The sequence below is a fragment of the Petaurus breviceps genome, unplaced genomic scaffold (genome assembly GCF_028583685.1).
Source record: "Petaurus breviceps papuanus isolate PSGF00001 unplaced genomic scaffold, PetGlider_PUasm1.0 126, whole genome shotgun sequence".
Taxonomy (NCBI): Eukaryota; Metazoa; Chordata; class Mammalia; order Diprotodontia; family Petauridae; genus Petaurus; species Petaurus breviceps.
Genome location: NW_027185655.1, coordinates 13,507,086 through 13,523,312, shown reverse-complemented (window position 1 = coordinate 13,523,312; position 16,227 = coordinate 13,507,086).

The following is a 16,227-nucleotide window of genomic DNA, read 5'->3' as shown; positions in this document are numbered from 1 at the left end:
AGGGAAGAAGGAAGGAAGGAAGGAAGGAAGGAAGGAAGGAAGGAAGGAAGGAAGGAAGGAAGGAAGGAAGGAAGGAAGGAAGGAAACCAGCTTTCTCCTACAGCAAATAAAATCTGAAATTCAAATTATTGGAACTGTTTCCACTTTTGGTTTTGTTTTTAAAGGAAGACAGTGTTCATCTTTTTCCTTTATGAATGTGCAAATTCTGATGACTACAGGAAGGATAGAAACTCCAGGACTGAGCCAATACCTGGGCTCAGGGAGAGTTAAAAATTCAGAGCTGAGGAGCTGGGGCTTGGTCCCTCTTCCCAGGGAGTCAGTCTGGACAAGAGAAAGAGCTGATGGTGAAGACTTCTTAGGGTCTGGAGAAGGTTGGAGCCAGGGCAGTTCAGTGGGGCAGACCTAGGGGCTCTGCCTCCTCTCTCCTTTGAATGCCTATAACAGACACCCTTCTCCCAGGACCTTAGGAGAAAAATCTATTAGCCCACTGCCATTTTGTTAAGTGTTTGCTCTCCCGCTGTGACCCTGCCATTTTATCTGTTGGTTTTTATTTTCTGAGTGCATGTTGCCCATATGTTACTGTAATAGTTGCTATAATTCTTGAGCAATGGGGCTCGTATTTTACGGGGCTGAATTAAAAAGAATGCACTTTAATAAAAACCTGAGCAATACACTAATGGCTTGACATTGATGTATTTGCATAAAGATGAATTATAAGGGCTTGCTTGACGCGACTTTTAATAAATGATTGAGGAGGTTATTATAGGGATGCACTTTGTTGTGTGTTAACAGGTTATTTTAGTACATCCATCGCCAAAACTGCAAGCAATAGAGTCCAGTGATAGAGCCCTTTTACAATCACAGGGTCCATTTTACCCTTTATATCTTGTGACAGTTATTGGGATGGCTCCGTCCCCATATTACATTCGCAAGCTACATTTTATTAACCATTAAGAACATTAGTGGGGGATGAAATTGATAAAATGGAAAGAAAAATGATGTTTGGTGTGAAAGGGTTCACGGCTCCACCACCACCACCCTTGCCCCCCATCCAGGTATCACTTATTGTACGTTTTGTGTAGCGAGGCCATCTCAGAAGACTAAACAATTCTTCGAAGGAGGTGAGTAGATGGGTTAAAGACAGCAACAGAAAAGAGCGGATGGATTTGTAATGGGGATTAAACTATGTATAAATAAATAGGACTAACTAAATATATCAGTTGAGTGTGGGATTTTATCTTCGTTTGTTGTTTTTTGTTGTTGTTGTTGTGTTTTTTTCCCCCCGCAAAACAAAGAACAGTCACCTCGGTGATTACGCGTAATCCTCGATGCTCAGTCCCCAGCTAACCAACCCTCCCACCCATTTGATGGGGGCGGGAAGCGCGAGGTGCAGTGAAGAGATGGTCCTACCCGCAGATGAATGTAATTCCCATTTATCGAAGCTTTCAACCTTCCCTAATTCTCCATCTCTTTTTGTAAAAATTCCAAATCTCCAAAGAGTCTTGAACTGGGAATTCCTAAATAGAACTGGTTTGCCTGTATGATTCCTATTTCACATGCCCAAAAGAATCAGGGGACCGGTGATTTGGAAGGGCAAACGATTCCTCCCTACCTTTCCTGTCACCTTTCAGTTTTGGGTTACAAACCGATCCCTCCCGCTACAGGAGTGAACCATCACAACCTCCCTTCAAATGTAAGCACGGTTGAAATTTAAAGGGACTGGGGGAGAAAACAGGAGGACTAAGAAAAATCCGCGTGGACAGCTGGGGAAATGTTATCTATTACTCATATTTTCTGTCTCCGTCTCTATGTCACTTTGAAATAAACAACTGTGTTCTCGTACCTTTTTTTTTTTTGATCGACTAAAGCACCTCTCCCCTGGAGCTGCTGCTGCTGGCAACGGGTAGTGGGCATCGCAGTGGTTCAGTATCAGCTAGTTTGATCTACTAACTGTTCGTGAGCATATGTTAGTGTCCCTCACAGAGATTTGTAACTGATGTTGCAGACAGCTGGTGGACCTTTCCTCAACATGCACATAGGACCCACCTGGTGGAATGATGCAAAGACAAAAGGGGAAAGGCAAGAAGGAAAATGAATGATAAAGAGCTATGTACATATACACATATTCATAAATGAAAGAAAGGGTAGAAAGGGGGTAAAGAGAGGAGAAGAGAAATAAGATTTGGAGAGAGGGAGTGACATCAGTAAAGGGAACGGGAGAGAAAGAGGAGGAATAGATGAAGAAGGAGAAGGATTTATACTGGAGAGAAAATAATAGGAGTGAGGATAATTTTTTCAGTTCTTAAGTGTGACATAACAAAAAGAAGGGGGATATGGCATCTGGTCCAACAGGGGAATGAAGGAACACATAAGGAGAGATTCTAACCGAAACCTTCTCCTAAATTTGCAAATGAAAAGATATTCCAAAGTCAGACAAACCTCTATCACCCTGTAGTACAGTCACTCTTGACATTTCCTGGCTATCAAAATTCAAGTAACCATATAATACTCTAACAACATCCTCAAGGACTGAGGAATTGGGAGCAACTATGAATGGGAAGACCCTTCACTACATAAGTTTCACATTAATATCCCAGAAAAGTGATAAGCACTCATAGTGATACTGTGGTTCATCAAAGTCAAATGCTCCAAAAAGAAGGGTGAACTAGCAATGGAAAAAAGCCTTGCAGCAGATAGAGGAGGCCCACATTCATAGTCAATCTGTTCATACTTCTGAAAAGCCATCCTTTGGACTAAGACTTCCAAGTCTCTGTGCACAGGCAGTTTGCACACTAGAGGTTATTTGTGTGAGCTGCAGTTAAGTGAATTTGCAGATCATGTCCTTGGGATTATGGATGCTTTGATTGAGAGCAATGCTGAGGCACCGACTTTAAAACATATAGAATGATTTCAACATCCCAGTATCTTTGTTGAATAACTTGGATTTCCTACTGAGTTTTGTGTATAAAAATAGAAAAGCCTTAATCCAATGCCATTGAAATAGGAGATTGCACTGCTCTTTCAGACTCTTTTCCATAATTACCTTGCAACCTATTTATTGCACCTTTAAATAATGGGATTATGTACTATAAATTTCACGAAGGATAAGAAGGCATTTTATCTTGAGATTCTACCAACTTTATTATACACTCTGCTTTTTTCCCCCAAATGGAAGTTGGGACCAAAAGCATTGTGTCCCTCTCTTCAGCAAGATAGCTGCTTCCAAAGAATTTCTCAAAGCAAATAAAATGAGGAGGAATAGGGGGGGAAAGTGTGCTGAAAGGAAAATATTTTGCCAAAAGAGGTAGAACTTCCCAGGGCAAATTAATGGCTCTTTAAGTACAATGATAAATTTCCTCAATCCCTAAACAAATGCCATTTCACTGGGATCAGTCCCAACTTCCCAAAGCATTCGGCAGGATTTGCCTCTAGTAAGGGGAACACAAATGTTTTTATTTTCCCATTTTTTGAGTTCCATCAGCTTCCAGGGTAGGACAAGAGAATTTCATGATTTAAATGAGATGGGATACAGAGTAAATCAAAAATAAATTCCCAGAAATGATTGCCTCATAGAAAAAAATTAATAATGAAATAGAAATTTTTCTTTCTAAGAAGTCTGACATGTGCATGTAAGAATTCATGCATATTGGTGACAAGTACAAAACTTTACAGCAGCACATATGTCTATATATATATTTCTATCTTTTTTTTTCCAACATTGACTATATGCCATCTGCAAGGCACTGGTTAGGTGCTCATGGAGTCACAAAGATGAAAACCAACTCCGTCATTACTATCAAGGAACTTTCAAGCTAAGAGATCATGCATGAAAAAAAAAACTGAAACGGATTAGAATGCAATCAGTGCATATGAGGGGTACAAACAGAGTGCTAAGAAGAATCTGGTAGGAAGAACACTCCGGCTGGGCTATTTCATGGAGGAGGTATGTCTCAAGTTTCCCCACCACCACCACCACCCCAAAATCAATTTAAATAAACACAATAAAGAAAGAGATTCCCAGTATGCTGGGTGTACTTCCTGTTGAGGTCTAGGCAGGAAGACACAAACAAAAATCAGGAAGGTTAAGGTAGTTTAGAGAGAGTTCCCACATCAATGAGTTTACAGATTAATCTAAGCATTGTGATAAAGAAATAGACTTGAAATTTTTCTCCTTTCTCCAGAACTTGCCTATCCTTCTGAATTAACATCAAATCCTCTCAGGATAGACAATTCAGACTTTTCAACTAAAAACACAAAATATTTACATACACTGAAGGAAGTTACAAAATGTGTACTTCTCTATGGAATCTTTTGTTCATACTTTGGGGTTATGGCTGTCATGAATGATAAAGGGATCAAAAAGGGCTAAGAAAGAAAATCTAGTGCTTGATACATAGTACGTGCTTAATAAACACTAACTGACAGACTGCATCCCTGCTAGAACAGGATAGAAGAAAGATGTCAGTGGCACAGTAGATAGAGTGCCAGACCTGGAGTTCAGAAGACTCATCTTGCTGAGTTCAAATCTGGCCTGAGACACTCACTAGATGATTATGCGTATCTGATGCAAAGGTTTAATTTTTATTTCTTACCCTGGGCAGGTCACTTAACCCTGTTTGCCTCAGTTTCCTCATCTATAAAATGAGCTGGTGGAGGATAAAATGGGTTCACAAAGTCAGATACAACAGAACATCCTTAGATATACTCCACTGGTAGCCTTTTTCGAGCTCTCAATTCAAACACAGAGAGAGAGAGAGAGAGAGAGAGAGAGAGAGAGAGAGAGAGAGAGAAAGAAAGAGAGAGAGACTATAGGAAAGAGTTCTTTGCAAGGGAGCTCTGAGGAGGCAGTGAAAAAAAAGCACTGTCTCTGGAATCAAAGGACCTGCATTCATATCCTGCCTCTGACATTTGGCTACTTATGTGATGTCAAGGCAAGTGGCTTAATCTCCCTGGGCCTGGGTTCCTTTATCCAAAAAGTGAAGAGGGCAAAAAGCAACAGCTTCTGAAGTCCCTGTTCTAGATCCAGATCCCTGAGTCCAAATAGGAAAAAGTTCCCTACTCTGTCTTACCCAGACTTTTCTTTCAAAAATAAAAGTGCATGAGGGAGAGAGAAAATCAAAACAGGAAACCAGAAAAAAAGCTTCATTATTTCCAGTCTTTAATTTTTTGTGTGTTTTCTTTCTCAATTTAACTAACATCAAATAAGATAAGCACTTCATTTACAAAGCAAATTTTTAAAAAATTTATTTTACATGAAGATACAAATCTGAGTTGTGAGCAGTTTGCTTTTCTTTTAAAATATACACACTTGATCTTAGCCCAAATAGGCCAAGAAATGATCAATTTGATGTCATTTTCAGGGTTATCTTGCTTGTCTGTATTACCTACTGACCCTCATTCTGTTCTCTTCTGTGTACTTTTAAATACTTTGCTGACTCTTTTTTTAACTATTTCCCCCCATTTTTCAGCCCTGTCATTTCTCTAACTCCTCCCATTTGCCTCCAATACAAAGAAACAAAAATAAAACTTTGCATCAGATATGCATAATCAAACATAACAAATCCATACTTTGACCATATCTCAAAATGTATTCTCATTCTGCATCTTAACACCATCACCTCTCTGACAGGAGGTAGCTAACCTGTTTTATTAAAGTTGTGGCTATAAAGTAATTGCATTGATCAGAGTTCTGAAGTCTTTCAAAGTTGTTGGTCTTTACAATGCTATTATTGTATAATTTGTTCCCTAGATTCTGGTCACTTCATTTTTCATTAGTTCATATAAGTCTCCCAGGTTTGTGTAAAGCTGTCCCTGTCATAATTTCTTATAACACAATAATATCACATTGCAACCATACGTCATTCCTCATATATCAGGCAGGACAACTTTAGAAATAACATGTTGAATTGGATTTTAGGTTTCTATAACCTATCGTGTTTTATTAGTGTGCCTATTTACTTATTTATCTATTCAGAATGAAATTCTGCTAGGAATCATGATGATGTGGTAGCATTTGGACACACTTCACAAGAAAAATTATTCATTATACAGATTCACAGCTTCATATATAATCACCTTTTCCTGTTTAATTTGGATATGGAAATACTTATATGTATTCCTCGATGGATATGTCTAGAGTTTCTAGTTCTCAGCCATTTTTAAAAAATTTAAGAAATTGCTACAAGTATTGTTGTACATATATGTTCTTTTTCTCTTTCTTTGATTTCTTTGGTGTAAAGGCCTTGTGCCAGTATTGCTGAGTCAAAGAGTATATATACATAGTCTAGTGAATTGGGGAGGGCGGAAGTTGCAAAGTTCCAAATTGCTTTCCAGAATGGACCAATTCATATTTCCACTTAGTGCTCTAGTGTATGAATCTTCCCAAAGCCCTTCCAACAATTATTCTATGTTATTTATCACTTTTTGCCAATTGTCTACATTTGACATGGAACCTCAGAGTCCAAATTTATCAAAGAAGTTAATATGCAGGTAGATTTTCCAGAATGAGGCTCTGAATTACAGGTTGGCAGGTCCTTAGATGGAGTATGGAGGAGGTCAGAGAACACCCACCAGGCTATTCTGTTTTGTTTTAAATGCTTAGCAAGAGCTTACTATGTATCCATTACATGAATAATAAAATAGTTGTGCCCAGGAGAATGATATACATTCCTGCAAATCTCCATTATGCTAACTTTTTTTTTCTTTTCAATTAACTGTTTTATAGCCCAAAGAATAAATTTATAATGATGCTCTGATTTTTTTTTCTCTCATTTCAACCATAAACAAATCTTTTCACTGCTCACATCTCTTTCTCACAAACACAAGGTTTATCTGTTTACAGCTATCCAAGGACTAGTTATGTGTAAGGTCAAAGCTAGGATAGCTTTCAAGAATCATCTATCCCATTCCCCTTCCTTCAGGCAGGAGTATGACAGATGGATAATCTAGCCTATCCTTAAAGATAACTAGAAAACTTGAAAAGCTTCCTGGAACACTTCTTATATCTAAGCATGTGTTCTTGGTAAAATATTCCTCTTGGTTTCTATGCATATATACAATCCTATCCAAACACCAAACCTCTGACTAATCTGGACTTTTTCAATCATGGCATCCTGTAAAGAAACACATTCAGTATTGGAATACTAAATGAGAATCCCAATTCTACCATTCCCTACCTAGGAAGCCTTGGTCAAGTCCCTTTCCCATTCTGGACCTCATTTGCCATATTTATAACAGGAAAGAGTTGAATAAAAAAAGATTTGTAGGGTTTCTTCTTGCCATAAAATCTTCTGATTCCTAACTCTTTCACTTCTTTTCTATGTGATGACATAGTTTACAAAGCAATTCCTGCACATTCTACATTTTGACCTCATAACAACCCTTTGAGATAGACAAGGTGGGTATTCAATATCTCCATTCTAGGGGAAATGAAGCCTGAGATATACAATGACAGTGCAGTAGTAGAAAGAGCACTGAATTTGAACCTTGCCAAAGCCATTGACTCCCTTTGTGACCCTGAAAAACTAACTTTCCCTCTCTGGGCCTCATCTGAAAAATGAGAAAGTTGAAGATGTCTCTTCCAGATCTAGTTCAAAGATTGGTATTGTTCAGTCATGGCTGACTCCTTGTGACCCCATTTGGGGTTTTCTTAGCAAAGATACTAGAAAGGTTTGCTATTTTCTTCTTCAACTCATTTTAAGATGAGGAACTGAGGTCAGACAGAGCTTAAGTGACTTGTCCACAGTCATACAGTTAGTGTCTGAAGCTTGACTTGAACGGGGTCTTCTGACTCCAGACCCACCACTCTATCCACTTTGGTACTTGGCTGCCTCATTAATACTGCCTCACAATTGAAATCCAATCTCTTGATTCCAAGTTCAATGTACGATCCATTCAAATACTCAAATGTCTTTCCATATGTTCTTCACAGATGACCCACCCAACTTATTGGAGTCCCTCCTCCCTTTCCTCTGACAATGAGAGGGTAATGGTGGCACACCCCACCTGGGATCCCCCTCACTCCCTGTTTCCCAGTCATTTTCTCTTCCTCGAAAAAGCAGTATGGCAGAAACTGGGCATAGACCAATATCTTACACCATTTACCAAGATAAGGTCAAAATCGATATATGACCTAAATAAAAAGAGAGATATTACAAGAAAATTAGAACATGGAATATATTACCTAGACCACAATTTCTTGATAATGTATTTTACTACTACTTCTCCATACTTCCTCATTATTTACATGGTATAGCCTGCTCAAATCCGCTATTTGCTGTTCATATGATATTAATTTTTTTATTCTTGTTTTTTCACATTTTGTTGTAAATTATTCCAGCAATAACAATAGTAGAGGGGTCTATCAAAAAAAAATATGACCCCCTGTGTTGGCATTGACTACTTCAGTCCTCCTATGGGAAATGCAATCCTTTCAGTCCCACTGTGTCTAACCCTTCCAGAGGTCCAGAAAACCAGTAGCCACAGTTAATTTATTTCTCCTTTCCTTCATATTTTCTTGGTCAAATTCTAGCAACACTAGCTCTAGAAACGTCTTGGCAGGCTCCTAATGGCCAGAAGCTGTCTTCCCCCAACAATGACTGCACCAGAAGGAGAAGTGGTGACCCACAATTTCTGGCCATATTTTCCAACTCTTTCTGTTGTTGTTCTCTCTTCTCTCACCCTCGTTAGCCATGTGACTTTGGGCAAGTCATTTAACCCCAATTGCCCTGCCCTCCTCCCTCCAAAAAGCAAAAAAAAAAAAAAAAAGGGATAAAAGGCAGGAGAGACAAGGAGTAGGAATAGGAATAGAAAAGGAATAAAGCCAATCTACCTCATGTAATGAGGTAGCATGTAATTAGCATGTAATGAATATGCAGTCCTGGAAAAAGTAAGCCACTAAGACCTTTCCACTTAATGAGTAGTTGACTCTTTTGACTTATAGGAAGATTTGTTTGTTTGTGTGTGTGTGTGTGTGTGTGTGTGTGTGTGTGTGTGTGTGACTTTCTCCCCTCCCTCACTCTCTCCCTTCCTCCAACCTAAAAGCATCCTCTACTGGTATCTTTCTCCTCATCCTTTCCTCCCTCCCTTTCACAGTTCTTTGGAAAACAAGGTTATCTTCCCAATTCTCATATAAATTACAATGTCTTATCTGTTCTAGTTCCTAACCTGAAATTATTCTCTCTGCAGCTATGTGTAACTGTCTCTGTGTCTCTACCTGTACCTACCTCTGTCCCTCCGTCTTTGTGTCTGTCTCTGTGTGTGTGCCTCTCTCTGTCTCTGTCTCTATTTCTGTGTCTGTGTCTGTCTGTCTCTCTCAGAAACTCATTGGAACTTTAGTATATAAATACATCACATATATCATTCCATATTCTGCATATTATCAGATATTAAGTATATGTTATACCCTGTGGGATGAGCAACTTTTAGCTTCAGGAAGGAGGTGGGGCTTGAGGATTCTAAGGGAAAACATTTTAGTCATAGGCAAGCCATGAATATATTCCTGAAATTATGAATACAACAATACAGCATTTTCTTCTTTTTCATATTCATGTCATCCCATATTATGGATGCCCTAGTTTTCAAAATAACTCTTGTAATTGGACATGACAGAAGCCTTGCTATAGAAGTCCACCTTTAATCCTACTTGCCTTTCCTCCAAAGAAGTAACTTGGTTTTAAGAAATAGGATGTACTCATTCCTCAGTTTCTCCTTCCTCTCTTCCAAGCCTCCAAGACCTCTTCCAGTTCTAGATCTATGATCTAGATCCAATTCATAATCTTTGAGTCTCACTACATGTTCATTTTCCAAAAACAAATCTGATCTCTTTAGAGCAGTTATGTCCTGGGCTACATTCAGTACTAAGTTAGGAAGCGATCTGATGTTGGATCTCCCTCTATCAGCCTTGTGGCTCTGAACAAATTTCTCAACCCAAATTAAAAGCATCCAAAATACATTTTGAGAACAGTTCTCAAAAGAATTTCAAACTACAAGTATCTACATGAAAATTTCCTCCAGATCATCAATAAGAGAAGTATACAGTTGAATATCTCTGAGATTTCACCTCACACACAACAAAATGGACAAAGATTACAAGAGACAGAAATTGTCATTGTTGGAAGGGCTGGGGGGTGACAGGCACACTGATGCTCAGCTGATGGAGCTATGAATTAATTGGTCTAGTCATTCTGGAAAATATCTTGAAATTATGAGTAAGGGGTGACTAGATCGTTATTTAACCCAGAAATTCTACTGCAAGGCATGTCCCTCCTTTCCTCTCCCCCCCCCAAAAAAAGTCAATGACAGATGAAAAGAGTCACACTTTGAACAGTTATAACAATACTTTTTGTGATGGTAAGAAACTGAAATCAAAATGGGTGCCCAACTGTTGGAGAATAGCTAAACAAATTGTGGGGTGTCGATTTGCTTTTAATATGAACCTGTGACTTCCCTGGTTTCAGAATGATGATGATTCTTCCCCTAGTGAGGAAACCATATCAACCAATGCAGATCAGCAACTACTGTGTAATGTGTAATATGAAAGAGGTTCCTGGGACTCAGAAACTATGACTTTCCCAGGATCATGCAGCCAGTATGTGTCAGAGGCCAAACTTTAACTCAGGTCATTCTGACATTGATTCACTATCTGCCTCTATGAATACATGGAATATTGTCCTGTGGGGAGAGCATGAGAAATTTAGGAAAATATTTTAAATTGGCATGTATTCATACAGAATGAGATAAGCGGAGCCAAGAAAAAAATATATACAGAATGATGACAGCAATATAGAAGAAAACAACAAATAACAGGAAGCCTAATCCTGTGTGATTATGGTAATCAGTCTTTATCTGGAGAGGAGATGGGGAAGTGAACTCTTTTCCTCTAAGAGGGGAGGATTATAGGTGTAGAGTGTTGCAAGGAAGGTCTATTGGTCTTTCTCTGTCCGTAGGTTTTGGTTAGCTTTTTTTTTTCTTTGTTTACAAGAGAAGGGAATGTGGAGAGGGAAGATGGCTGTGGTATGAATAGGTGGAAAGGGAGTCAATGGACCTCTTTTATAAGAATTGAATGTGATTTGCTTAAATATCTTCGGAAATTCGCTGGTTGACTGACCTCCCAAAAGCGCTTGCTCTCGTTTTCACGATGAGAGGAAATTCGTCTCAAGTAATAACACAGTTATAACTTGCCGGCCAGTAAATTCGAGTATTGTTCATCATTTCAGACGCTCTTCTCCACCCTCTCTCTAAATAAAACCCTTCTCTTGGACTAAAGAAACGGAATCCCCCCCCCTTAAATTATGCAGATCAGGGTCCTACAGTAATCAGATTCACCAGATAATCCTCAGCTTTACGCTTGATTTTGCCTGTATAGCCTGTAACTTGAGTGGGAGGGTAGTCCTTCACTGGTTGTAAAATTCTTCCTCCCAAATCTGTCCACAGTGCTGAGAAAGGAGACTTCTATTGAAATAATACCCTACCGTCAATCTCTCCCTTTCTGATTTATGTCTTGCTCACTTTTAAAACCCTGAAGCAGCAACAGCTCAGGGTGGATGTCACTGCTGAAGAAGTCTGCTTTCTTAACGCCCAGGAATATAGAATCCGAAAGATATTCCTAGACCAGTTCACAAAACTTGGTCGCACTTTGAGGAAAGGCGATCTCCTCAGGATCCGAAAGTAAAGCAGAGGGAGAGGGTTGGGCGCTCACTGAGCCTCTCTTGGCAGTTGCGAAAAGTGAAATCTGTGAAAATCCACCAGGTTAAAACTCAAGAGAACTTTTGTTTTCTCAGGACCTCAACTTTTCTCACCAAGTTTTTCATTAGGGAGAGGAGAGTTTATATACTCTATAATTTTCTACACTTCTGAAAGGGCCGAACTCCAGAGAATACACATTTCAGTGAAGATCGCAGACTTCCGGAGGAGAAAATACACACTTTCCAATGGGGATGGGGGTGGGGAGCGGAAGCACCTCACGCACTAACTGAATTTCAATCAAAGTTTGAATGGCTGGGGGAGGGGGCGGAGGAGAAGCTTGGAAGAATGCTTGTGTTAGACAAAGCTGTTCGGATTAACGTAAAATGGAAGTGATAGAGTCCATTTGCTACTTATCTCTGGTATTATTACTCAGCCCATTGTCAATGATTACCAAAGGAGTTAGCCTTCCCTAAACTGCTGATTGCTAGGAGTTCCTAAACAGAATTTCACTGACCTCTAACAAGCCTGAGTGTGCGCTTGAGAGCCTGCAGGAAGATAATAGAGAGGAAGAGGATGGTAATGGTTCTGAGGAAGTCTATGAGGATTATGATCCCAGTGGTGGTCAAAGAGTCGAGGGCGGTGGTGGTGACGGTGGAAACTACAGACTGACGCAATGAACGGGAGCACAGCTCATCTTCCTAAATTGCTACAGTCCTGCCCTTCTGACCTACCAAGGATTTTCGATACCTTCTTAGTCACTCATGCGCTACAAGACTGAGGAAAAGAGGCTGGCCTGTCTCACCTCCAGAGGTCAGTGAAAGCACTCCCTCTTTCACTAGTTTCCCTTGCACTAGCGAAGTAAAGACAAACCCCATTGCTCACTGGTTCTGAAGACCGTCAGGCACGCTACAGGGTTCTCGGAAAGGAGAAGGGGGCTCCTTACCTGCAGTGAAGCCTCGACCTGGGAAGTGAACTGATCTCGGACATCGGATCTGTCCTCGTATTCAGAACCAGCCTGGATGACCTTGAGAGATACTTAGGTTGCTAGCACTTATTTTGCCTTATGTCTTTACTCCTAACCCATCCATTCCCGTCTCCCCTCCCGCCCCACACCCCACAGGAATCTAATTGAGCAACCAAAGACCCACCTCTCCCCCAACACAAACATATGTTTCTTTTTCTTTTCGTCTTCTTCTTCTTTTTTTTGTTGCACAAAACTGCCCAGTAAGACAGGTCCTGGTGGTGATGGTGGTGGTGGTGGTGGTGGTGGTGGTGGTGGTGGTGGTGGTGGTGGTGTGTGTGTGTGTGTGTGTGTGTGTGTGTGTGTGTTTAACAGCGACCACATATTCCGTGTGATCCTTCTTTAGTCAGTGGCATTTTAACCTCAATTGACAGGCAGGTAGCCCTGATCGGAACATTATATATTATGTCTGTTACAGATATTAATTAAAATTCTGGGCCCAAATGACTTATTATGTTCTTATTCTCTTCTTTTCAAGGTCTAATTTGTTCTCTTTGGAAAATGTTTAAATCTTATTTATATTTTGTTTTTAACATCACCTTTATTTCTGAATTTGCTCCTCCCCCATCCAGGGAGCTCTCCTTCGAAACAAATTTTAAGAGAAAAAAAATTAATTCTTGCCCACCCTATGAATTTACGTTAATAAGCTACTTTTTTTTTTTTTGTAAATACACCTGACAAAACCAAAGCAAATTCACTGAGACTCCTTCCTCCCGCCTCCCCCCACCCCATTCCAGTTTTATGACAACTGCAAGTAGTGACTGGCTGGTCATCTCCCCAGAGTAAATTAACTATAAAGTAACTGAGGCCATCAGCTGCAGTAGAAAACACAAAGCAACTTGTTCTGATAGCACTAACCTAATCTAATTCACAGATACACATCTCACACTGGGTTATCTATGTACTACCCTTTTCCCCACCTCCCTTCCACTTCTCTATACATGACTGAAGTATTGCAGTCCTGGCCAGCAGGTCACATACGATGGCAGATGGTCTCAGTTTAAAGTTGCCGAAGTTCCTGATGTTAAGTCCTTGGGAGATTTAAGAGGCATCTTTTGCTTTTGTTTTAGGATGAATTTGGTTTCTAGTTGTTCTTTCTGCAAAAGTCGGCTTGGTTTCTTTATTCCACTTTTAAAACATTTTTCAGTGCAGATATATTTTAGATTGGGTTATGTATTCTTATTTTCTTATTGCAATTTCGACCATTTTGATAGTAAGGTGTAGTAGGTGAGAAGAAAATCGTTGATTTTTCAGAATGAGTGAATTAAAAAAAGCTAGTAAAATCGGGATCTATTTTGTGAGAATGGTGGAAATGGGTTCAGAATAATATTCTCCTCTCCTCTATCTCTGTCTCAAAATCAAGAAGAGGATAAAATTATACTTATAGATGGAATAATATAAATCGTGATGGATAGTGCCACTAGAAAGAAATTCTCATAGCAAAATCTCCTTAAAAACAACTGTCTTTAATTCACAAACACAGAAACATCCCACACTTTGGCCTTTTCACCCTTTCATTACGAGATGCTTAACAACCTAGTGAATAGTTTGGAACGTCTAAGGGAAAGATCTAAAAGGGTCGGGGAAAATCAGTAATCTTTACTCTTTCTGTACTTAATAAATAGGTCGTGCAATATTTCCTGCCACCCATTTCCAATTTTCCTACTACTTTCAATTCTGAGGAGGACAAAAAAAATTAAAGCAGTGCTTTCTATGTTTTGAAAAATTTGATGGGAGAACCTATTTTTTTAAGCCTGTCTTCTCTTCCCCCTTTTTTATCCCTCTCTCCAGTTCATTAATTAAAAAAATAATTAAGACAAATGTATTCATTTTCTTGTATCATTTGCTCAAAATAAGTCAGGCAAAAAGATTCCTAAATTGTATCAGAGTTTGTTTCCTGTCAAGGTATGTTTCTTTGACGTGTCCCTGTCTGCCCGATGCCCAAGTCGCAAGTAAAATGAAATCAACCTGCCTCACTCATCTTTCCATAGAAAAATGTTAAACCCAGGAAGAGATGCGACAAGCACAGCCGCTCTGGGGCCCGGCTGCCTGCTCCTCTGACTCTGTGTTTGACTGAGCATTCTATCTCAGATATATGGAAATGAGTACTTCCCGGAGTCCTCCGGGGACATCCTCGGAAAGAAGGGAAGGGGAGGGGGGAGAGAAGAGAAAGCAATCGGGGAAAAATTAGATATTGCAGACCTAAGACACCATTCGGAGTCTTTCAAAGGAACCTGATGGACGGGGCTGGGTTTCTTTAATCTTCCTAATCCACATATCCTGGAAATGTGGCTTCGCCGCCACCACCCCCCCAACAAAAATTAAAGAACCCCTGGGAATCCGCTAAAGAAACTGATGTGAAATGGTATTTTTTTTTCTTTCAGTAAGCTTTATTAGAGATCTCTGAAGAGATCATATGATCTGTACCCCTCCTTTCATTAGAGGCAACAGACGACTTCGAACTGGTTTTAATTGATTTATCCTTTTAAAACAGAAAGTGCATACATTGAACTGGTTTAGCAAAGGAGGTTTTCTTCTCTTTACAAACCGAATTTTTATATAAATTAATAAAGGTTAAAGATGCTAATATACCATGATTATTAGCTTAAAAGGAAACAATTTACATATTCTCTAGTATTCTTTATGATACAAAAACACACTTCAAATTCAATTACAGCAACTAAATGGATTCTTATATTTCCGATTGGGAGTGGTTGCAACACTTCCCAACATCTACCTTAACACGCATTTATCGGAAAGGAATGAAATTAAAACACAGGCTATTTTATTTTGTCCTTCTCCAATCCCCTTTTATTATCACTAATAAATAGTAACAAGCCAACGTCTGATTTCAGAATAGAATGAGAGTGGCAGGGCTGCGGCCCATCAGAGATTGAGCAGACCTCAGCTGTAGCTGGGCTCCATCTCATAACTGATGTCCTTAGATAGGGAACCTAGGCAGGCATGGCTGGGGCACGCCTGTTATCCTGCTACTGGGGAGGCTAAAGCTGGTAAATCGCTTGAACTCGAGAGTTCTGATCTACAGAAGGGCTGACAGTGGGTAGGTGTCCAAAGTAAGTCCGGCACCGGTACAGCAAGCCCCTAGGAGCTGCCTGAGAAGGGGCTACCCTGCCCAGGCAGAAACCAAGGTGAAAAGTCCTACGAGGATCAGCAATGGGATCATGAGTGATCGCTTCTAGCCTGGGCGAGATAAGGAGACCCAATAAAGAGTGAGAGTGTGTGTGTGTGTGTGTGTGTGTGTGTGTGTGAGAGAGAGAGAGAGAGAGAGAGAGAGAGAGGGGGAGAGAGAGAGAGAGAGAGAGAGAGAGAGAGAGAGAGAGAGAGAACGTAGCGCAAATTCAAAGGGGAGGAGGAGGGATAAGCGTAAGAGAAACTTTAGAGGCAGTAAAATAGAAAAAGGGGAAAGCAAAAATGCGGTGAGAAGGGACGTTTCTCGTTGATATATCTTAAAACACTTTCAAAACTGAAGGGGAACGCGGGATTGAACAAATCTTAAATTC